General features: G+C 36.9%; 1 long non-coding RNA gene across 2 annotated transcripts; it reads left to right on the top strand.

Annotated features, from left to right (window-relative positions):
* The first annotated feature begins 5,514 nt into the window (after positions 1 to 5,514).
* LOC121211331 (uncharacterized) lies at positions 5,515 to 19,325 on the top strand. 2 transcript variants are annotated; one of them, XR_005906643.1, is made up of 2 exons: positions 5,515 to 5,949; positions 18,624 to 19,325. It is a non-coding gene; the product is annotated as an uncharacterized lncRNA (long non-coding RNA). The 2 variants fall into 2 exon arrangements; XR_005906644.1 differs by lacking the exon at positions 5,515 to 5,949 and adding an exon at positions 17,520 to 17,625.
* The last annotated feature ends 5,187 nt before the right edge of the window (positions 19,326 to 24,512 follow it).

Here is a 24,512-nt window from a genome sequence, read left to right as displayed (position 1 = left end):
GTTTTTTCATAAGATTGAATGGAATCTAATACCATTTTTATAATTTAATTGTTGAACATAGATAATGACGTGGCCGAGTCATCTCAAAATAAAGGAAAGGTGAGAGTCGTAGACAAGTAGCTCATATAATTTGTACTTTTACAATTAGAATTCAGTATATCTTTGTTGTAAATTTGCTCGATTAAGGTAATGTCCCCACTTGTCTCATGATTCGGTAAGTGTATAATGATATGAGCTGTTATGAAACGAATTGAGATATGGATGGTATAAATGAGTATTATATGAAACTATGATATGTTATCATGTATATAAATATGTATTTGCAACATTGGTTACTGTATTAATTATACCATTCAAAGTTGGGTATAGTTACATGCCATAGGATTATTGTACGAGATTATACTTTGGTTTATGCTGATGAGGTGTAGAGTGCATATTATATTTTGGACATTCTAATAAAGTGTAGAGCACACTTTACTTTGGTTATATCAATAAGGCACGAAACACAAATTATACTTTAGATGTTTCGATGAGGTAGTGGGTGCCAATCATATTGGTGTGATGGTTGGATGATCCGTGTATCCATCTTGAGTCCGTGTCCGGTTAATAGGGATAATAAAACATAAAATTTGTCTAATGATATATGATATGTGAAGCTTATAGAAAATGGTGAATTTTGTATATAAATATCTAAGTGACAAAAGATAGCATGTGAAAGACCGTGCGAACTAGTTTAAACGAGCCTTGAGAGCCAATATGGATAAGAAACAAATCAGTAGATTCTAGAAAGAAATGATAAAATGAAATGAATAAGTAATATGCTATGAAATATAAGTGAATGTGATATGATGATAGAAAATATAGTATGATATGTTCATATGAGTTTGTCAAATGAATTACGGTATGAGTTTTGGTACAGGAGACATGAATGGTAGATTGAGTCTATTAGAAACTAAATCACATTTTGATTGTATTTGGATATACTACTTCTATTGTATTATTGATTTAAATCATAAAAATACCACCACGCCCTATTGCTTAGCGAATGTTTTGTTTATTTCCATACATAGTTCAGTAAATCTTAAAGTAGCAAAGTGGTCGACAACATCCGGCATTGATCTCTAAACTTAACAAGTTTGGATAGTTTTTCCTATGTTAATAGTAGGTGGCATGTACCTAAGATCTGGGTTAGACTTTTAGTTCAAATTTTCACTTTCTATATATGTTGGAAAAAGGTTACATTTTGATTTTGATTATATATTCTGACCACAAGTATGTATAAGCATTTAGTGAGTTAATGTTACTTGTCAAAAGGCTACATATTACCAATTTGGTTGTTTCTTGTTTGTCAAGTAAATGAAGGCTTTACATGCCTGAAATCCTATATGAATAGATGTTTTATATATAAGATATAGTTATATGGCATTTGAATTAATATTTAAACTACATTGCTATTGAGTTTTCGAGTCATTTAGACTATTTGAAAATTGTACTTAGCAAATTGGAGAAGAATGAATAAAAATTTGAGGAAATTTCCTTCAGAATCACGACACTCACCTATTGGTTTCATGACATTGAGCTTCTATTTCCACAGTCGTGATTCTCTCATGTTGAGGTTGCGACATCAAATGCGTTGTCCTCAAGGTTGTGAAGTTCCCCTATTGAAGTCGCAACATCGTGCTTCTACTTTTAGTGTTGCGACATGACACCCTTATGGTCATAACATCACTCCTATATATTGAAGATTTTACATTTTAATCCCTCGGTTAACATCAGTGTGCCATAGGGTCTTTCGTAAGCTTTTTTATAACCCTTTTTTTATTATCAAATAACATATTTTAATTAAGTTCTGATCTCATTAGCTTATATAACTTGTTAATTGGATATGTAAATAAAACCATAGTTATTTCAATAATGAATGTGACATCTAATGTCTCAAATCTAGCAACCGGGTCGAGTTTGGGGTGTTATAGGTACAAAGTGAGATGGGTAAGTTTTTTTGTCACTTGGGGTTTAAGTTAAAGAAAATTTGGGTTTTAGCAAAGAGATTGTGACAACCCAAATTAGACCCTGGTCGGAATGTGGTTTCGAGACCACATTACCGAGCCAAAAATTTATTTTCGTGTTTTAATTGCATAAATTGTTGTGTGACAGTGAATATATGAGAAATTAAATGCTTAATATTAGCATTAGGATTGTGAATTAATTCAAAAAGGACCTAGTTGACGAAGTTAGAAAAGATGATAGATGAATTATAAGGAGTAATTAATAATAGGGTGAGGAAGCATGGCTTTGCATGTCAAATTGCCCATAAAATTCATGGTGGCCGGCCAAGGAGTGATGATGCTCCACTCATTCTAATTTAATATGTTTTCTTTTGGTGAACAAATGATGGGGATAATAATAGAAAAGGGAACAAAAAAAATGGGTGTCATACTTGCCATCTCCTAGCCGAAAAACCAAGAAAAAGAAGGGGAGAAAAAAAACTTGGAAAGAATTCGGCCATTGCTTGTGCCTAGGAGGAGTGTTTGATGTTGTGGCATGAAAAATGAGGGAGTTTGAATGCTTAATAAGGAGGGAAGAAGGAGTGTTCATGTTTTCTTTCTTTTGCAATTGTTCTAACTAGAGGAAGAAGAGGAAGCAAGATTCGGCCAAGGTGGTCCTTTAAGTGGATTAAGGTATGTTAATGCTCTATCATTGAAAATCTTTGTATATTTGGAGTGGCCATCAAGTATAGAAGCTAGCTCATGGCAAATGTTTTTTTTGTAAAGTTAAGAAGATGACATTCGGCCATGGACGGTTGTATTTCTTTGATGTCGTTTTTGATGCTTTAGGGTATTGAGGGTTGATTATAGATGAGGTGAGTTTCTTGATTTAAAATTTGATGGATGTTAAGCTAGTTAGGCAACCAAAGGTTCAATATTTTTGTTATGTGGTTATATGTGCATTTCGGCCATGGTCTTTGTTTGAATTTGAGATTTGTAATGTGATTTTCCTAAATTGTCTATGAATTTTTGGTTGTTGATTTCATGGTAATGGTATATTGAATCCATGACTTGAATCCATGAAAATTTAGTAAGGTTGCATTCGGCAACTTGCTTGGAATTAAAAATTGATGTCTAAGCTTAGGTGATTTCGATGATGATATATATATTCATAAGTATATTTAGTTGATTCGGCTTTGGTAGTTGCATGAGGTTATTAGCCGAATATACTAACATACATATACATGTGAAATTGGATTGTAAATATTTAGCAAGGTGGTTAAACTAGTTAAATTATTGATTTAGCTCAAGGAGTTAAAGGAGGTGAATCGAGCAAAGGCAAAGAAAAGGTTATCGAGTAGCCGAGTTGGAACCGTCTTACCCAACACGAGGTAAGTCATTAAGCATGTAGTTGGTATTATTTCAATGGTCATAATGTTATGGATTGATGCTGAATGGAATGAATAAATATACATATATATATATGCATGTACGTATGTGATGATGAAATTGTTGAATGAAAGAAAAGAGGTAAGATGTACTGAGTTGTTGATCTCGGCACTAAACGTGCGGGATAACCATTTATGACCATGAGATTGGCGCTAAGTGCGAGGGATTAAATTGTACAGCACTAAGTGTGCGGTTTGACTATGTTGCACTAAGTGTGCGAAATGAATATGATGCACTAAGTGTGCGAATTGACCATGCGGCACTAAGTGTGCGAGTTTGACTATGTAGCACTAAGTGTGCGATTTGATTACGTAGCACTAAGTGTGCGAGTTGATTATATAGCACTGAGTGTGCGGGCTCAATATACATTCGTGAATCATTATGGACACTATGTGTGCGACACTATTGAGTCGATCGCGGACAGCGGATCGGGTAAGTGTCTTGAGTACATGGCTAATATGTGCTATGCTTATACTTGGTGTTGAGCTCGGTAAGTTGAACCTATGTGACAACTATACTTGAAGTCACGTACATAAAATTTATCGTAGGATGGGTGAAAGGCCGTTTTGTTGTTTGATTGTAACGAAAATAAATTGATTTATGGAAATGCTTCAATGTCCTATTGATGAGTATATGGATTGTGAATGCATGAATTGATATGAAATTGAATCGATAGGTTGGAGGAACTATGGTATGGTTCGGTATGGATGGAGTAAATTGTCTCGTTCCATTCTGTTTCCTCTTGTGATAATATTATTGATGGATGGTAGTGCATTGCTTATGACTTACTGAGTTATAAACTCACTCGGTGTTTCCTTGTCACCCATTATAGGTTGCTTGGACTCATCTATTTTTGCGGGGTCAGGCCGTCATCGAAGTCATCACACCGGATAGCAAGTTTTGGTACTTTCTTCTTAGTTGGCTTAGAAGAACATTTGGCATGTATAAGCTATTACGTTGTGTTTGAATTTTGGCATGTAAACTTTAAGCCATGCGAAAATGGCACGAATGTTCGATTGAGTTGGATCAAGGGTAGGCATGAGATGGACCTAGTCACTTTCGTAACAGATGCTGGCAGCAGCAGTGTCATGAGATTGAAAAATCACTAAAAATAGTAGGAGTGGAATTAATTGATGAATAAATTATGTAATCGAATCTCGATGAGTCTGCTTTCATGAGGAAGTAACGAAAAGATCATATGGGCAGTATATTAAGAGATAATCAGATTATAGTGGGACAGGGCCAGAACGGTTTCTGGATTCCCTGCTCCGACTTTGGAAATTCATTATAAATTAACCAGAGATAATTAGGGGTCGTACCATATATGTACAGATTCCTCTCTGAGTCTATTTTTCATAGAAACAAACGGCATCAGTATTGAAGCCCCGTGCAGGGAGATATCCAAGTCGTAATGGGCAAAGGTCAGTGTAGTCGACCCCTTCAACTTGGGAGACTTTGACTAATAAACTGTACTAATTGGCCCGACCAAAAATTCTAGAAAAATTACATAGATGGGCACATGAGTCTAGTTTCTGGGAAAAATTACGGAACTGATTTTTGAGTTACGAAACTCAAGATATGATTTTAAAACGACTAGTACACAGATTGGGCAGTGTCTGGAAAATAAATTTTATAAGGGGTTAAAGTCAGTTAACACCTCGTGTTCGACTCCGGTGTCGGTTTCGGGTTCGGGGTGTTACAGAGATCAATGGAGAATTTGGAGATTGATTGAGAGTTGGCAGTAACAATTCAAGGTGAGGAGTGAGCGGCATTATGAAAGGGAAGAAGGAGGTTGAGAGGGTGCTAAAATGTAAAAATGCTTATGAAAATAAAATAAAATAAAAAACCTAGTTCAAAATATTTTGATGCAAAATCAAATAAAAAAGAAGAAAGAATGATCTAAAATGAGAATTTACAGAACGAACCCATGCATTAAGAAAGATAATTTGACAAGTTAAAAAAATAATTAAAAAATTTTAGGGAAAATCTAAATGGTAAATTAATTTTAATGATTTTTTATTTTTAATAAAAATCTGCTGCTAATAAGGAAAGGAAGGCAAGTTTATTTATTAACTTAGGGTCCGTTTGATTGGTGTAAAATGTTTTCTGGAAAACATTTTCTGAAATTTCCGGTGTTTGATTTGTGGAAAATGAATTCCATAGGAAAATATTTTACAAACACGGGTAAAATCCAAAGCTTTTTTTTGAAATTGTCTTACCCATTTCTCTACCGTAAGACATTTTCCATTTCTCCTTTCTCTTCTTCAACCTTCTTCAACTCCGAGGAGGATTTCAGCTGATTCGCCACGACTTCCCAATGCGTCCAATGGAAATGTACGATCTCCCTTGTCGTCTTCAACTTTAACGTCACCGGAGAGGGAAAAATCAGATGGCCGAAGCTTGCGATCTCCTTTGTTGTCTCCGATGTCGATCCCGAAGCCATATTCATTATCTCTTTTAGCAGCCATGGACTCAACAACAATGCCAGAAACAGAGACCCCATCATATTCAACAGGTTCTTTACTTATTCGAGCTCCTTTAACTCTTGATTCTGATTCTGAATATGAACTTTAAACTGCAAGTACTGTTGGCGGGAGTAGTGTCTATAATTATGAGAATAACAGTGAGTTAGGGGGTTCTGAATAGGGTTTTTTGAGTGGTAATGAGGAGTTCGAGACTGGTTTAGAGAATGATAGGCCTTTAGATGGAAACCCAGATAAGGGAATTGAATTGGGTGGTGAAAATAATGGTGGGGTTTGTAACACCCCGAACCCGAGACCGACACCGGAGTCGAACACGAGGTGTTAACAGACTTTAAACCCCTTATAAAAATATTTCCTAGACACTGCCAATCTGCGTACTAGTCGCTTTAAAAATCATATCTTGAGTTTCACAACTCGAAAATCAGTTTCGTGATTTTTCCCTGAAACTAGACTCATATGCCCATCTACATATTTTTTTCTAGAATTTTTGGTCTGGCCAATTAGTACAGTTTATTAGTCAAAGTCTCCCATGTTACAGGGATCGACTACCCTGACCTTTGCGCATTACGACTTGGATATCTCCTTGTACAGGGCTCCAATACTGATGCCGTTTGTTTCTATAGAAACTAGACTCAGAGAGGAATCTATACATATATGGTATGACTCCTAATTATCTCTGGTTAATTTATAATGAATTTCCAAAGTCGGAACAGGGACTCCAGAAACCGTTCTGGCCCTGTCTCACGAGAACCTGAATATCTCTTAACATACTGTCCGTATGATTGTTTCGTTACTTTCCTATGAAAGTAGATTCATCAAGGTTTGTTTACATAATTTATTTACTATTTAATTCCATTCCTACTATTTTTAGTGATTTTCCAAATCTACATCACTGCTGCTGTCAGCATCTGCCTTTAAGGTAGACTTTACCTATTTCATGGTTTCCATGATTCAACTAGCCCTTTTTGCATAAATAGCACAATTTATGAAAGTGGTTAACCATCCCCGTGGCCAATCCTTGTCAAGCATATCCACACCAAATGATTATAACATTATACTCAAACACATATAAGCCATTTTCGCATGGCTATCCAAAATTTATACAAGTCCAAAGGGTCCACGACCCACAACAAACGGGTAGTCCTATACATGCCATTTCGAAGTTCAACCAAAATTGTACCAAAAGGGGGGGCTTTGATAGTGTGGGCGACTTTGACTTCAAGATCCCGAGTCCGATAGCTGGAGAACCAAATCTATAAAACAGAGGAGCAATGAAACGGAGTAAGCAATTTATGCTTAGTAAGTTTTGAGCAAGGAATTCCAGCACAACAAAAGTATAGCATTCATATAGCTAAACGGATAATTTCATATGCACAAATTTACGATATCGTACTTGCTTCACATTATCAACCCTTATGTACATACACAAAAGATCAACTCAGCCAAAGGCCGGTAGCTCGTTTATCAACTGAGCGAATACTTATTTGTAAGGGCTCAACTAAATTCAAGCACATACGAAACATACCTCAATGTTGGGATGTTTCGAGAGTATTAACTGGAATTTTACAGCAAGTTCATTCATTCCCAAATCACGTACCTTCGGAATTTAATCGGATATAGCTCCTCGTTCAAATGCCTTCGGGACATAGCCCGGTTATAGTAATTCGCACAAATGCCTTCGGGACTTAACCCGGATTTAGTAACTCGCACAAATGCCTTCGGGCTTAGCCCGGAATTAGTATCTCGTACAAATGCCTTCGGGCTTAGCCCGGAATTAGTATCTCGCACAAATGCATTCGGGCTTAGCCCGGAATTAGTATCTCGCACAAATGCCTTCGGATCTTAGTCCGGATATTGTCACTTAGCACAAGCCTTCGGGACTTAGCCCGGACATCATTCAAATAACCATGCACATTTAACAATAAATCATGGCCCATTCGTATTTCATTTTCGTTAGCAAAACTCAAACACATGACATTTATCATTCTTGCAAATTCGGCTCAATAGCCACACAAAGAGCATGATTTTAATTTGCTTAAAACATGATCTAATCACATCATAATTTAAGCTCTCTTACTCAAGAACTTACCTCGGGTGTTGTCGAACGATTCCGATAGCTATTCGACCACTTTTTCCTTCCCTTTATCGGATTTAGTTCCCCTTTGCTCTTGAGCTTAATGAAACAAATAAATTGATTTAATCATTTGAGCATCGAAAAGAGGAACACAAGGCACTTAGCCCATATTTATACATTAGACATTAAAGTCACATATGTACGGAATCATGAATCAAACTCAACATTTTAGCTAATTTTTCCCCCTTGGCCGAATATGCATGTCTATTTTGGGGCCGATTTCAACACTTAATACATTCTACAAGTATGGTCACTTGTATTGACTAAACACCCTTTTGTTTCAAGTTCAAAACTTGGCTAATACACACATATACATTCTAGTAAAGCATCCTCTCCCTTTCCATCAATTTAACACATGCACTGCTCATTAACATGCAAAAGTTATATTCGGCCTTAGCACACAACTTGCTAGCCGATTCTTCTCCATTTAGCAACCAATGCACATATGTGCTCACTCAAAAATGCTAAAAAGGAGGTTCAAGAATCATCAAGCCACCATCACATGCATCATTAACAAGCTTCATATTTAGCATGCAATGGCATTAACACAAACTCCACCTAGGCCGAATCTTAACTCATCCTCATGCCTCATCACCACAACATCAAACATCAACCAAGAATGATGCATCCATGGCCGAGTGTCATTTCCATCACATAGCAAGATTTAGACCATGGGCTAGGTAGAACTCAAGCTAACAACTAAAACATGCATGCATCTCATGGAACATCATCAAACATACCTTAGCCTAGCTACATGCATGGCCGAACCTCTTCAACCTTTCTTCTTCCTTCCTCCTTAAAATTTTTGGCCAAGGATGAACCAAAGGATGAGCATTTTTTTTCTTTGTTTTTTTCTTTCTAGTTTCGGCTAAATGAAGATGAGAAAGGATGAACAAAAATTTTCTCCTTTCTTTTCTTTAGCTCACGGCAATGGGGGGGGAAACAACTACACACATTTTTTTTTGTATTCATCATACTCCTTTTCATTATTTTATGCCCATGCCCCTTATTTTATTTTTTTCCTACATACCTCACTAGGCCAACATGTTCCCAACATGTTTCCACCCATAGCATGGCCAACCACTAGCTCAAATTTTGGGTAATTTGACATGCAAACCCATCATTTTCACAACATCCATTAATAGACCATTTTAAATTAGCCTATCATATTTTCACCATGTCTCATATCAATCCCTATTTAATAATTTCTCATGCAATTGGCAAAATTGGAGAATGAAACTTCCACATACTCATGTACACACATAATAAGCATAGAATATAGAAATCAATTATTTTTATGACTCGATTTTGTGGTCCCGAAACCACTTCCCGACTAGGGTCAATTTTGGGCTGTCACAACTCTCCCCCACTTAAGAAATTTTCGTCCCCGAAAATCTTACCGGTAAATAGGTTTGGGTATCGTTCTTTCATCGAGCTCTCAGTTTCCCAAGTAGCTTCCTCGATCCAGTGTTTGAGCCATAACACCTTCACTAACGGAACCCTTTTGTTTCGCAACTCCTTCACTTCACGAGCTAGGATATGCATCGGCTCTTCTTCATAACTCATATCAGCTTGAATTTCAACCTCTGATGGGCTAATTATGTGCGATGGATCAGATCGATAGTGTCGAAGCATCGAAACATGAAAGACGTCGTGAATCTTTTCAAGCTCAGGGGGCAAAATCAATCTATACGCAACCGGACCAACTCGTTCGGAGATTTCGTACGGCCCAATGAATCTCGGGCTCAACTTGCCCTTACGGCCAAACCTGAGTACCTTTTTCCAAGGCGAAAATTTAAGGAACACTTTATCTCCCACCTGATATTCAATGTCCTTTCGTTTCAAATCCGCATACGATTTTTGACGATCTGTGGCTGCTTTCAGACTTTCACGGATTACCTTTACTTTCTGTTCAGCATCCTTAATCAAATCAACTCCGAAAATTTTACTTTCACCGAGCTCGGTCCAAAACAACGGTGTACGGCATTTACGACCATACAAAGCCTCGTAAGGTGCCATCTTAATACTTGATTGAAAACTATTATTGTAAGCGAATTCAATCAAAGGTAAATACCGTTCCCATGAACCACTGAACTCGAGGATGCAACATCTCAACATATCCTCAAGTATCTGAATTATCCGCTCAGATTGACCATTGGTTTGGGGATGAAAAGCAGTGCTAAAATACAGCTTGGTACCCAAAGCTTCTTGCAATTTCCTCCAAAATCGCGAGGTGAATCTCGGATCTCTATCCGACACGATAGAAATAGGTACCCCGTGTAATCTCACAATCTAAGAAACGTGCAATTCAACTAGTCTATCCAATGAAAAATCCATACACACGGGGATAAAGTGAGCCGACTTAGTCAGTCTATCAACAACAACCCAAATCGCATCCTTCTTACTTGTTGACAATGGCAGTCCGGACACAAAGTCCATTGTGACTCAATCCCATTTCCACTCGGGTATCATGATCGGCTGAAGTAATCCTGAAGGCACTTGATGTTCCGCTTTCACTTGTTGACATATTAAACATCTCGAAACAAAGTCGGAGATGTCTCGTTTCATACCATGCCACCAAAACCAACGTTTCAAATCATTGTACATTTTCGTACTCCCCGGGTGACTTGACATTCGGCTACAATGGGCTTCGTTCAGAATCATCGAAATGAGTTCCGAACTCCTTGGAATACACAAACGACTTCTGAACCTCAAACAATCATCATCATCAATTTGAAACTCCGATTCCTTGTTCGGAGCACACTCAGCCCGTTTTGCAACCAATTCATCATCAACTTTCTGGGCTTCACGAATTTGATGAATCAATAATGGTTTGGTTTTAATTCAGCTATTAACACATTGTCGGGTAGAACAGACAAGTGCACATTCATCGCTCGTAAAGCAAACAATGATTTCCGGCTTAAGGCGTCCGCAACCATATTAGCCTTTCCCGGGTGGTAATCAATGACAAGCTCGTAATCTTTCAACAACTCAAGCCAACGTCTTTGTCGCAGATTTAAGTCTCTTTGAGTCATCAAAATTTTGAGACTTTTGTGATCCGAAAATACATGGCACTTCTCACCAAATAAGTAATGTCGCCATATTTTTAAAGCAAATACGATGGCAGCTAGTTCAAGATCATGGGTCGGATAATTTTTCTCATGTGGCTTTAATTGTCTCGACGCATAGGCCACCACTCGAACTTCTTGCATCAATACGCAACCCAACCCAAGTAGGGATGCGTCACTATAAATGACAAACTCTTTGCCTGATTCGGGTTGCACTAAAATTGGAGCTTCAGTCAAATAAGTTTTTAGTTGATCAAAACTTTTCTGACATTTCTCCGTCCATTCGAACTTAACATCCTTTTGAAGTAGCTTTGTCATTGGTGTGGCTATCATCGAGAAACCTTTGACAAATCGTCGGTAATAACCGGCGAGTCCCAGGAAGCTCCGAACTTCGGTAATATTTCTTGGAGGCTTCCAGTTAAGTATGGCTGAAATTTTGCTCGGGTCAGCTCGAATACCCGATGCGGATACCACATGACCCAAGAAGCTAACCTCTCTTAACCAGAACTCACACTTACTGAACTTAGCATATAACTGCTTATCCCGCAAAATTTGCAACACTAGCCTCAGATGCTCAGCATGTTCGGTCTCATCTCTTGAATAGACCAAGATGTCATTAATGAACACAACTACGAACCGATCCAAATATGGTCTGAAGATCCGATTCATCAAATCCATAAATACCGCAGGGGCATTTGTGAGCCCAAACGGCATCACTAAGAACTCGTAGTGACCATATCCTGTTCTGAAAGTAGTTTTGGGTATGTCCGAATCTTGAATTCGCAACTGATAATAGCCCGATCTCAAATCTATTTTTGAGAACATTGAGGCTCCCTTCAGTTGGTCGAACAAATCATCGATACGCGGTAACGGATATTTGTTCTTTATCGTCACTTTATTCAGTTGACGATAGTCAATGCACAACCTCATGGTTCCATCCTTCTTTTTCACGAACAATACTGGTGCACCCCAAGGTGAGAAACTTGGTCGAGCAAAACCTCTATCCGGCAATTCTTGCAACTGAGCTTTCAACTCTTTTAACTCGGTTGGTGCCATACGATACGGAGCTATCGAAATCGACGTAGTCCCAGGTACAAGCTCAATACCAAACTCTACCTCCCGAACAGGTGGTAAACCCGGTAATCCTTCAGGAAAAACATCCGGGTATTCACAAACCACCGGCACAGATTCGGGTTTCTTGTCTAATTCTTTGTCATCCAGTACATACGCAAGGTATGCTTCACACCCTTTTCTTACATATTTCTGGGCCAACATTGCTGATATTACAGCTGGCATCCCCTCCAAGTCCGTAGACTCAACTCGGATTACTTCGTTATTTGCGCACCTCAAATCAATAGTCTTGCTTTTGCAATTCACAACCGCATCATGCGCGGTCAACCAATCCAAACCAAGAATAACATCAAATTCATCAAACGGCAAAAGCATCAAGTCCGCCGGAAAACAGGAACCTCGAATTTCTAGGGGACATTTCTTACACACTTTGTCGACAAGCACGTAACGACCCAAGGGATTTGACACCCGAATTACGAACTCAGTAGACTCAATAGGTAAAGTCTTACTGGATGCTAAGGTTTCACATATGTAAGAATGAGTAGAACCGGGGTCAATCAAAGCAATTACATTAGTATCAAAGAGAGTAAAAGTACCGGTAATAACATCAGGCGAAGAAGCATCCTCGCGGGCACGTATAGCATAAGCTCTAGCAGGCGCACTAGCCTCGGATCTGGTCGTAGCATCTCTAGATCCTCTCTCACCACCACTAGCATTGCCCGTATTTCCAGATGGTCTACCTCGAGCAGTGGTAGCACCCGGTTTCCACTCTGATTTTCATTCTGTTCAAACAACCTCGGGCAATCTTTAATGAAGTGGTCAACTGATCTGCACTTGTAACAGGAGCGGTCAGGGAATCTACAACTCCCCGAATGCCATTTACCGCAATATCGACATTTCGTTCTATCTCGACGTTCATTCCCAACACTGGCGACCGAAGTGCCTCGTGTACCCACAGGGGGTCGATCACGATCTCGTCTAAAAAGGCCCGAAGTGCCTCTAAACTGGCCCGCATCATCTCGAAATTTCTTCGATGCCTGTTGAAGAGACTTTCCCGAAGATCTTTTACGAAACTCTCCAGTTCCCACATCAACTTTTTGTTTTTCTTTTCTAAGCTCTTCGGCTTTACAAGCTCGCTCGACCAGTACTACGAACTCTCGTATTTCAAGAACGCCAACGAACATTTTTATATCTTCATTCAGCCCATCCTCGAAGCGTTTACACATGATAGCCTCGGACGAAACACATTCCCGAGCGTATCTACTAAGTCTAACAAATTTTCGCTCGTAATCAGTAACTGACATGGAACCTTGCTTAAGCTCAAGAAATTCCTTCCGTTTTTTATCAACAAATCTCTGACTGATATACTTTTTCCGAAACTCAGTTTGGAAAAACTCCCAAGTTACTTGCTCTCGGGGCACAACAGAAGTCAGAGTACTCCACCAATAATAGGCAGAATCACGTAGCAAGGAGATAGTACACTTTAGGCATTCATCGGGTGTACAAGATAGCTCATCGAGTACCCGGATAGTGTTGTCCAACCAAAATTCAGCTTGCTCGGCATCGTCGCTATCCGTAGCTTTAAATTCAGTAGCCCCATGTTTTCGGATTCTGTCAATTGGGGGCTTATTTGACCTTATTTGGTCAGTTACCGGAGGTATTGTAGGTGCGGGGGTGGTATTAGTTGGGAATGGAGGTTGTGGGACAACCGTATTAGTTCGAATGTATTGGTTGAACCAATCATTCATCACGCTATAGAAAGCTTGTCTAGCTTCATCATTCGGGTTACTAGCATTAGGTTGAGAGTCCGCCGGCGCTGTCCCTTGTGCGGGAGCAGGCGCTACACTCTCAAGATCATCAGCTACCTCTCGGTTGGGATCGGGATCCATTACTATAAATAAACACATTTACAATTGTCAGAAATCACCACACTATCAAGTAATCACATAAAATGGCATGTATAGCTAGACCCAACGCATTACGGTAGTCCTAGAATCGACTAAACCGTAGCTCTGATACCAATCAAATGTAACACCCCGAACCCGAGACCGACACCGGAGTCGAACACGAGGTGTTAACAGACTTTAAACCCCTTATAAAAAATATTTCCCAGACACTGCCAATCTGCGTACTAGTCGCTTTAAAAATCATATCTTGAGTTTCACAACTCGAAAATCAGTTTCGTGATTTTTCCCTGAAACTAGACTCATATGCCCATCTACATATTTTTTTCTAGAATTTTTGGTCTGGCCAATTAGTACAGTTTATTAGTCAAAGTCTCCCATGTTACAGGGATCGACTACCCTGACCTTTGCGCATTACGACTTGGATATCTCCTTGTACAGGGCTCCAATACTGATGCCGTTTGTTTCTATAGAAACTAAACTCAGAGAGGAATCTATACATATATGGTATGACTCCTAATTATCTCTGGTTAATTTATAATGAATTTCCAAAGTCGGAACAGGGAATCCAGAAACCGTTCTGGCCCTGTCTCACGAGAACCTGAATATCTCTTAACATACTGTCCGTATGATTGTTTCGTTACTTTCCTATGAAAGTAAATTCATCAAGGTTTGTTTACATAATTTATTCACTATTTAATTCCATTCCTACTATTTTTAGTGATTTTCCAAATCTACATCACTGCTGCTGTCAGCATCTGCCTTTAAGGTAGACTTTACCTATTTCATGGTTTCCATGATTCAACTAGCCCTTTTTGCATAAATAGCACAATTTATGAAAGTGATTAACCATCCCCGTGGCCAATCCTTGTCAAGCATATCCACACCAAATGATTATAACATTATACTCAAACACATATAAGCCATTTTCGCATGGCTATCCAAAATTTATACAAGTCCAAAGGGTCCACGACCCACAACAAACGGGTAGTCCTATACATGCCATTTCGAAGTTCAACCAAAATTGTACCAAAAGGGGGGGCTTTGATAGTGTGGGCGACTTTGACTTCAAGATCCCGAGTCCGATAGCTGGAGAACCAAATCTATAAAACAGAGGAGCAATGAAACGGAGTAAGCAATTTATGCTTAGTAAGTTTTGAGCAAGGAATTCCAGCACAACAAAAGTATAGCATTCATATAGCTAAACGGATAATTTCATATGCACAAATTTACGATATCGTACTTGCTTCACATTATCAACCCTTATGTACATACACAAAAGATCAACTCAGCCAAAGGCCGGTAGCTCGTTTATCAACTGAGCGAATACTTATTTGTAAGGGCTCAACTAAATTCAAGCACATACGAAACATACCTCAATGTTGGGATGTTTCGAGAGTATTAACTGGAATTTTACAGCAAGTTCATTCATTCCCAAATCACGTACCTTCGGAATTTAACCGGATATAGCTCCTCGTTCAAATGCCTTCGGGACATAGCCCGGTTATAGTAATTCGCACAAATGCCTTCGGGACTTAACCCGGATTTAGTAACTCGCACAAATGCCTTCGGGCTTAGCCCGGAATTAGTATCTCGTACAAATGCCTTCAGGCTTAGCCCGGAATTAGTATCTCGCACAAATGCCTTCGGGCTTAGCCCGGAATTAGTATCTCGCACAAATGCCTTCGGATCTTAGTCCGGATATTGTCACTTAGCACAAGCCTTCGGGACTTAGCCCGGACATCATTCAAATAACCATGCACATTTAACAATAAATGATGGCCCATTCGTATTTCATTTTCGTTAGCAAAACTCAAACACATGACATTTATCATTCTTGCAAATTCGGCTCAATAGCCACACAAAGAGCATGATTTTAATTTGCTTAAAACATGATCTAATCACATCATAATTTAAGCTCTCTTACTCAAGAACTTACCTCGGGTGTTGTCGAACGATTCCGATAGCTATTCGACCACTTTTTCCTTCCCTTTATCGGATTTAGTTCCCCTTTGCTCTTGAGCTTAATGAAACAAATAAATTGATTTAATCATTTGAGCATCGAAAAGAGGAACACAAGGCACTTAGCCCATATTTATACATTAGACATTAAAGTCACATATGTACGGAATCATGAATCAAACTCAACATTTTAGCTAATTTTTCCCCCTTGGCCGAATATGCATGTCTATTTTGGGGCCGATTTCAACACTTAATACATTCTACAAGTATGGTCACTTGTATTGACTAAACACCCTTTTGTTTCAAGTTCAAAACTTGGCTAATACACACATATACATTCTAGTAAAGCATCCTCTCCCTTTCCATCAATTTAACACATGCATTGCTCATTAACATGCAAAAGTTATATTCGGCCTTAGCACACAACTTGCTAGCCGATTCTTCTCCATTTAGCAACCAATGCACATATGTGCTCACTCAAAAATGCTAAAAAGGAGGTTCAAGAATCATCAAGCCACCATCACATGCATCATTAACAAGCTTCATATTTAGCATGCAATGGCATTAACACAAACTCCACCTAGGCCGAATCTTAACTCATCCTCATGCCTCATCACCACAACATCAAACATCAACCAAGAATGATGCATCCATGGCCGAGTGTCATTTCCATCACATAGCAAGATTTAGACCATGGGCTAGGTAGAACTCAAGCTAACAACTAAAACATGCATGCATCTCATGGAACATCATCAAACATACCTTAGCCTAGCTACATGCATGGCCGAACCTCTTCAACCTTTCTTCTTCCTTCCTCCTTAAATTTTTGGCCAAGGATGAACCAAAGGATGAGCATTTTTTTCTTTGTTTTTTTCTTTCTAGTTTCGGCTAAATGAAGATGAGAAAGGATGAACAAAATTTTCTCCTTTCTTTTCTTTAGCTCACTGCAATGGGGGGGGGAACAACTACACACATTTTTTTTTGTATTCATCATACTCCTTTTCATTATTTTATGCCCATGCCCCTTATTTTATTTTTTTCCTACATACCTCACTAGGCCAACATGTTCCCAACATGTTTCCACCCATAGCATGGCCAACCACTAGCTCAAATTTTGGGTAATTTGACATGCAAACCCATCATTTTCACAACATCCATTAATAGACCATTTTAAATTAGCCTATCATATTTTCACCATGTCTCATATCAATCCCTATTTAATAATTTCTCATGCAATTGGCAAAATTGGAGAATGAAACTTCCACATACTCATGTACACACATAATAAGCATAGAATATAGAAATCAATTATTTTTATGACTCGATTTTGTGGTCCCGAACCACTTCCCGACTAGGGTCAATTTGGCCTGTCACAGGGTTAGTGAAAGGTACAAAATTTATGTGGCTAACAAAGATGACGATGATTTGGATAGCTTGGAGAATTCAATGGCGAATGAGAAGAGAGCGGTGGTGTTGATGTTCCTGTCGCTCAGGTGTCAATGGATGATGAAGTGTTATTCTCACAACTTAGCACCAAAACTTTTAGTTTAGAAGTGGAATCAAAATAAGGTATGGGATATCAGTATTCAATCCATTTCTTTTATTACTTAAAATTAACTAGGGTCTTTGTTAAAGTTTTTTTCTGGTTTTGGGGGTGATTTTGTTTTCCCAAGTCACCGAGTTTCATGGTTTGTTGCTTTGTTTCTCGGTATTTATTTTTCTTCTTATATATGATGCAAATTGAATGCATTTGAGGTCTGAAATGAGTTTTTTTTAGCTGAATTTTTAGTACCAAGTTTTCTTTGAGATAACATGTATGTTGTTGTAAAAGGTATAATCTTTATGTTCATGCATGTTCGAAAGTAATTGTCTTTTCTTCTTTAAACCCTGCCTTTTTATGTTTTATCCTTGAAATCTTCACTCTTTTAGGGAAATATAAAACAATTTCATAGTTTCATATTAAATAATGAATGTTTGTTTTGTTTCATTGCAGAAAAACTTCATGTTCTTTTAATTTCACTTACAACTTTTAGTTCTATGTTAGCAGCATAGCGCTGGTTTGATTTTGTAATTTTTTTCTTTGTTTTACTGTAAAAGCTTTAGCTGCATGAATCTATTAGATGCTTTCTGTCCTTTTAATGAATGAGCTACTTTTTCTTTCCCTTTCAAGTTCCTATATAAACCTTTTTCATGTTAATTCCTTGCTGATATTTGTTTATGAAACATGTTTTACCTGAAGATTGAAATAAAAATTTTTTATATATCTTGCATCATCCTACCTGCCTACTATTTCATTCATACAATCTTCTTAGCCAGCTATGTTACGCATGAAATCCATCTATATTTTTACTCTAGGGGCTGAAAACTTGTACTGGTGTCCATCTTATGCATGGCAGACGTGTTAGGTTATTAACACATGTAGGATTAAGAAGATTTGAACTCCTTTTCCTTTCCATTTGGTGCATCTTTTTCTTGTTTGATTTCATCTGATATAAAAGAAAAGCTGGCGTTACTTGATTTCTCCATCATAAAATATAGCTAATGCCTTTTGTTGACCTTCTATGCAGAATTCATCCGATTCTTCTCTTTGATGTATTATTCGTGCCAAGCAGCAGTTGTTGGAAATTGTTGGGTGATTTAACTTATTCATAATAACAGTGCTATCGGTTAAATACGCAGAAAGGTTTTGCAGTGCTCCGTTGTTGTCTTTTGACTCATAGAATTAAATAAAAGAAACTTCTGCAATGCAAACGTCTTAGAAACATAAAATTACAGGCAAGTGCATTGATTGGCCCGTGCAAGAGCTGGAGTCCTATTGTTGGCCTCCCAACCAGAGTTTAGAGCCATACTAGTCAGGTTCTGATGATGGCAGCAATAGTGTGCAACATTCAGTTCCTAACCTGGAGCGATACTGCACCCTTGATTCATCGTCCAGTATGCAGAATTCTTCTTCGACAGCCAGTTTTCACCCGATGGCAGTCTTGTTTCGCAGCAAAACTACACTTACCCATTGGACCTTCATCATTCCCCGGAAAATACGTGTGCTACACCAATAAGTGGTTCTTGTGTAATAGACAATGAAAATGACTTGGGTCTTATGGTGAGACAATGAAGTAGTTTGTTACGACTTTGGACCTGTGTTTAACAATTCACAGTAGTTCAAATTTAGATGCTACTTTCGAAGCATGTTCCTTTTTAAGGTATATTATGCACTTGGACAATGTTGTTACTATGTGGTGTACTACTAATTATGTATTTGGATAATATTATTAATTTCTAGTACTCATTGTGGTTTCGAAACAATTTATAATTATTCAATACTTGTTTTTTTAACACAATTACAAATAATTTATTTGATATTAGTTTTTTCAATTTAACGATTAATGTTGTAGCTTAATAATTGAGTATTATTATAAATAAATCATTGCAATATATGTAAAATAATTTAAATATAAAAATTATTAATATATATTAATATATGTAAAAAAAATTTTCCGGAAAATATTTTCAGGAAATCTGCCAAACAGCAGAAATATTTTACACAGATTCAATCAAACACCAGAAAATATTTTCTGGTAAATCATTTTACAGAAAAGTAAAACATTTCCAGAAATCATTTTACGGAAAACATTTTACTGGCAATCAAATGGACCCTTAATTTATGTTGACACTATACAGACGGACACCTAAACTCCGTTAGTGCAAAGTCAATTTTATAGACAGATTTTAAAAACTGTTAATATATTGAATTTTATTCTGATGGTTTATGTGCCCATTAGTATAGTTTAGCCTTATACTGATTGTTTATATGTTTCATCAGTAAAACTAACCTATCTTGACTGTCTTTGTCCATCAGTATAAGGTTTTGTTAGTAAATGTAATTTTTTTAGTGAACGTGCCATGCATGGATCAATCATATGTATCAATGTAATATTCATAAAATAGATTAGTAAAAATTTTCATGAAATTAGTTTTTAAACTTAAAGTGCTCGACTTTATAATAATAACAAAATTAATATATGTTGTATTCTATAATTCCTAATATAAATTACAATGATAATAATAATTAGATATGCTAATAATTAAAATAAATGTTAAATATATTGATTTGGTACATTGCTAGTGAAAAATAAAATATGTATAAATAGTTTCAATATTTAACAAATAGTCTAGTAATTAAAAACATTAAATTTCAAGGTAAATTTTTATTTTAAAAATAAATATTTCAAAATTAAAATTATGTTTCAATATTAACATTTAATAACACAGCTTCGTAAATATAGATTAACATAATGTTTAAAATTTAAAAGAATATAGAATACAATAGAGTGTATTGAACATGAGTGAACAAACATAAATTGTGTCTGGTAGGGTTACGAAGAAAGTTAGGCATTAAGAGGAGGAGCCACCGGATGAATGAGGAGATTTGGAAACCCTGGGTGAAGGGACATACAAATCATTATCGTTTAGGGATGTTGTTCAGAATACAGGTTCCATGAATAACACCATGGATGATGAGTGGGAAGTGGATGATTTTGTTCTTTGAGAGAATGATGTGAGGAAAGGCGTTGTTGATAGAGCGTATTCAATTGAGTTTTCAGATAGGGTTTATGGACTTATTGAAGAAAGTATGTTGAAGACACTAGTAGTTAAGTTGTTAGGAAGGAAAATTGGATACAACACCTTGTTCCACAAGGTGTGTGTGTTGTGGAAACTGTCACATCCCAAATTAGGCCTTGGAGTTTATAGGTATTTAGGAATTTTGGCCTATATGAGCTCGAAATTTTGTAAGGTTGTCACTCGATAATATTTTAGACAATGGTTTTCGTAAAGTTAAATCAATTTTTGGAAATGAGTTTTAAATGTCTTTAATTTTAGAAAATGGACTGATTTGTAAAAGGGTCAAAGCTGTGAGTCTTTATGAAGAATTAAACCAATTTCTCAAAATCAACCTCATAAACCCCCATTCCCAATTATATTCACCAATGCTTCTTCCCACCTTCTTAGTATTGCCATCCCTTACTATTCCTCACTCTGTTAATTGATTTTTTACTCCCAAACTATAATACTTTGAATTTCTTTCATTTCCAAGCATTAAAACTCTTAAAATCTTCAGAAAAATACCCAAAAATCTCACCAATTTCATCATCTTCTCCACTTGTGGGTTTTCCATATTTGCATCAAAAACTCGTTATTCCTCTCATTAAAGGTAACCATTCACATTCTCATTAGTTTTTAATGTTATTGGATCTTTGAAACTAAATTTTTAGTTGTTAAGTCGCAAGTTTTGATTAAAGCCGAAAATTGAGTCTTTAATGGTGAATTTTGAGTTTGTGGATAAAAACTTGGTTTTAAAGTGTTTTTCAAATATTTTTAACCTAATTATAAGCTTTCTAAAGTAACTTAAAGTTTCATCAAGGATTTCTAGGGTTTTAATGAATTTTATTATAATGGCCAAAACTTGTCGAAAATTTTCAATACCTTAAAACGCATAGTTTTGTGAAGTTAAAAGGTTGGAATTAGTCATAGATAAATATGTAGATGAATGGAATTTGTTTCATGCGAAAAGACTAAGCGTAGACTAAGTTATTCGAATTTGAAGTTTATTGTGCTAAAGGTTTTGGTTAGAAAAGATTGTAGCTTAGGCTTGTGTTTGTGATTGTTTGGGGTGAGTTATTGACTGATTGTTGACTGAATATATGTATGGTTTGTCTTGTTGAAGTGTTGGTGTCAACAGGACCTTCAACAAGTAGAGATAAAGGCAAAGGAAAGCCTGTTTAAGCTTTCGTTTTTCAGCAAAAGCGAATATTTCGGTGAGTGTTTTAGAATCGCTACTTGTAGATGATTGGTTGTATTTGGGAACTTACAGGTAGCCTGAACCCCTCTCTAATTTCCAAGTGTAAGTTTCTTTACCTATGCTAAATTGTGATAAATATGTTTGTGAATTGTGATAAAGTGATTATGATGTGATGAAATGACATGTTGTGATGACTATTGTGATGGTAAATATGAGGGTATGTTATTCATGCCATGTGACAGTGTGTATAATGTGCTAATGATATGATTATGCAGTGAATACGTACAGATAATCAGTAAGTAATATTTGATGACAATATGAATATTTTGGCCTTTTGATTTGATGAAACTGTTGGATATAGTTGGCATGCTATAGGATTGTGAGTACTCACTTACTTGTGTTGTGATATATGGGGCACTGAGGCTAAGGACATTTTTGGAGAAGTAAAGGAATGTGAGCCAAGCTCCATTCACTGGGATATGTATGTGTGGTGTGTTTGACAGTGTTAACTATATGCTTTGCTTATGGGATGTTTTTGACTCTTCGAGTCTATGTGTGGTGTATTGGATATCTTTGTATCCGATGAGTGGTGATAGAGTCCTTTTATGTTTCATAAACTCAAGAGCCAAATTCTCATACACAATGACTAAATGTGATTATATGTAACTATATATGCTTATATGTGATTGATATGTGTCAAATATTGATATATGTATGCCTAAACGTTTGTATAAATAAGGTGTAAAAGAATGAATGGAATATGACTAAATATGTGAATTATGACACTTAGTTAATGACATTTTGAGAATATGTTATATATTGTTGGTTGATGCGTGATGACTTGTTTGCGTAGTGGTTGTTCTAAGCATTCACTGAGCTTGTTAAGCTCACCCTCTCCATTTTATCCTTTGTAAAGTAGTTGCGTTCCCGGTGTGAGCGGCGTGGCCATCGAGGGATCGATCTAAGCCATTCTTTATTCATTATAGTAGGTGTTTTGCTTATTTTAGTTCTAGGGAATAAAAAGGCAATGTGGTGGACATTTTATATTTGGTTGTTAAGACGTATTTGGGATTATTTTCTTATTATGTATGTTTGGAAGCATGTGGACTTAGATATGGTATTTGGGCTATTTTTAGACATTTGATGCTTATATGACTAGGTGAATGAAACGTGATGTTTATGGATTAAGCTTGAATGACTTAAATGGTCTTACGTATTGAATTTTTGTAATCTAAGCAGAGGTGTCAATATTAGGGCTTTAAACGATACCTCTATATTTTTGAAAGTGCAGGGAGTCAGAATACTAATTTAGTATCGATACTTAGCCCGAGTATCGATACTCAGGGTGTAATTATTGAGACCTAGCGAAAGGTACCGATATTTCTGATATTTTGAAATTTGGCGAGAAATAGAATGCTAGTTTGGTATCAATTTTTCAGGTGGTTTCGATACCATTTAAAGGAAATATCGTACCATAGACCATTCGATACCTACGTAACATTTTGGGAAATTTGCTAAATGGTCTCGATGCTTGAGATATGTACATTTATGTTTATTTTCATATGTAATACGATAAACGCTAAACTAGTTTGTTGACTTGATATTATATAATGCTAGAGTACTTAAAGTAAACGAACTGCATGTATTTATTTTGATAATTACAATGAAACAATCGATGTGAGCCAATGGTGTGGCATCTCGATATTCGGCTTGGTGTCCAGGCGGCTATAGGGTGTTACAGAAACCAACGATGAGATTCCAATTAATAGGAATCGATAATGACTATTATTTGGAAAAGTTTGAATCCAATTTGGACTATTTCAAAGGGTCCCTAGGTTATCTTTTGACATTATCTGACCGTTCAACCTTGGTTGACTCAATTTTCAACTCTTGAGGCATTTCCACAATGTTGTGGCTTGGGTTTGAATTGTAACATCCGGATTTTGGGCCTAGTCGGAACGATGGTTTTGGTACCACAAATCTGACATAATAAATTCATTTTTATTATATATTTATGGTCTACAATTTACGGGATGGTTTCGTGAAAATTTCGTTCGAAAAGTTTGACGTTGGGCACTCAATTTAGTCAAAAGGACTAATTGTAAAAAGTGTAAAAAGTTGAGTTCCACATGTTAAAAGGGTTAAATTGTTATGAGTTTTTAAATTAAAGGTTCTTATATGGAAATTAGACCATTAGTTAGTGATGGACAAAAATAGACATGAAATGGGTGTAATAAAATATTTTAAGTTAGGGGCATTTGGTAATCTAATAATAAAATAATTAAAAAGGGAAATAAACCAAAATTGGCCATCATCTTCTCCATTCAGCCGAAACTGCGTGGACACCATGGCTAGGGTTTGGTTCAAAGCTTCAAGCTCATTTGTAAGTGATCCCAAGCCCTGTTTTTAATGTTCTTTACATTTTTGAAGACCCGGTACTTGATTTACCTATTTCTACCATTAATTTGAGCTAGGGTTCATGTTTAAATTTGAACCATGTGTGACATGCACGCATTTTGATGTCTAATGGTGGAAACGGTGTTGGGTGCTAAATAAACACTTTTACTAAGCGATTTCGAAGAAACGCCGAAGGACCATTTGTAAAAGTTTTAAAATGGCAAAAAGATTTGATGAGATGAGTTTCTATAGTTAAAAACCA

The sequence above is a fragment of the Gossypium hirsutum genome, chromosome A12, assembly GCF_007990345.1.
Source record: "Gossypium hirsutum isolate 1008001.06 chromosome A12, Gossypium_hirsutum_v2.1, whole genome shotgun sequence".
NCBI classification, from domain to species: domain Eukaryota; kingdom Viridiplantae; phylum Streptophyta; class Magnoliopsida; order Malvales; family Malvaceae; genus Gossypium; species Gossypium hirsutum.
The sequence above is the reverse complement of the archived record's forward strand: the minus strand, read 5'-3'. Positions and strand labels throughout refer to the sequence as shown.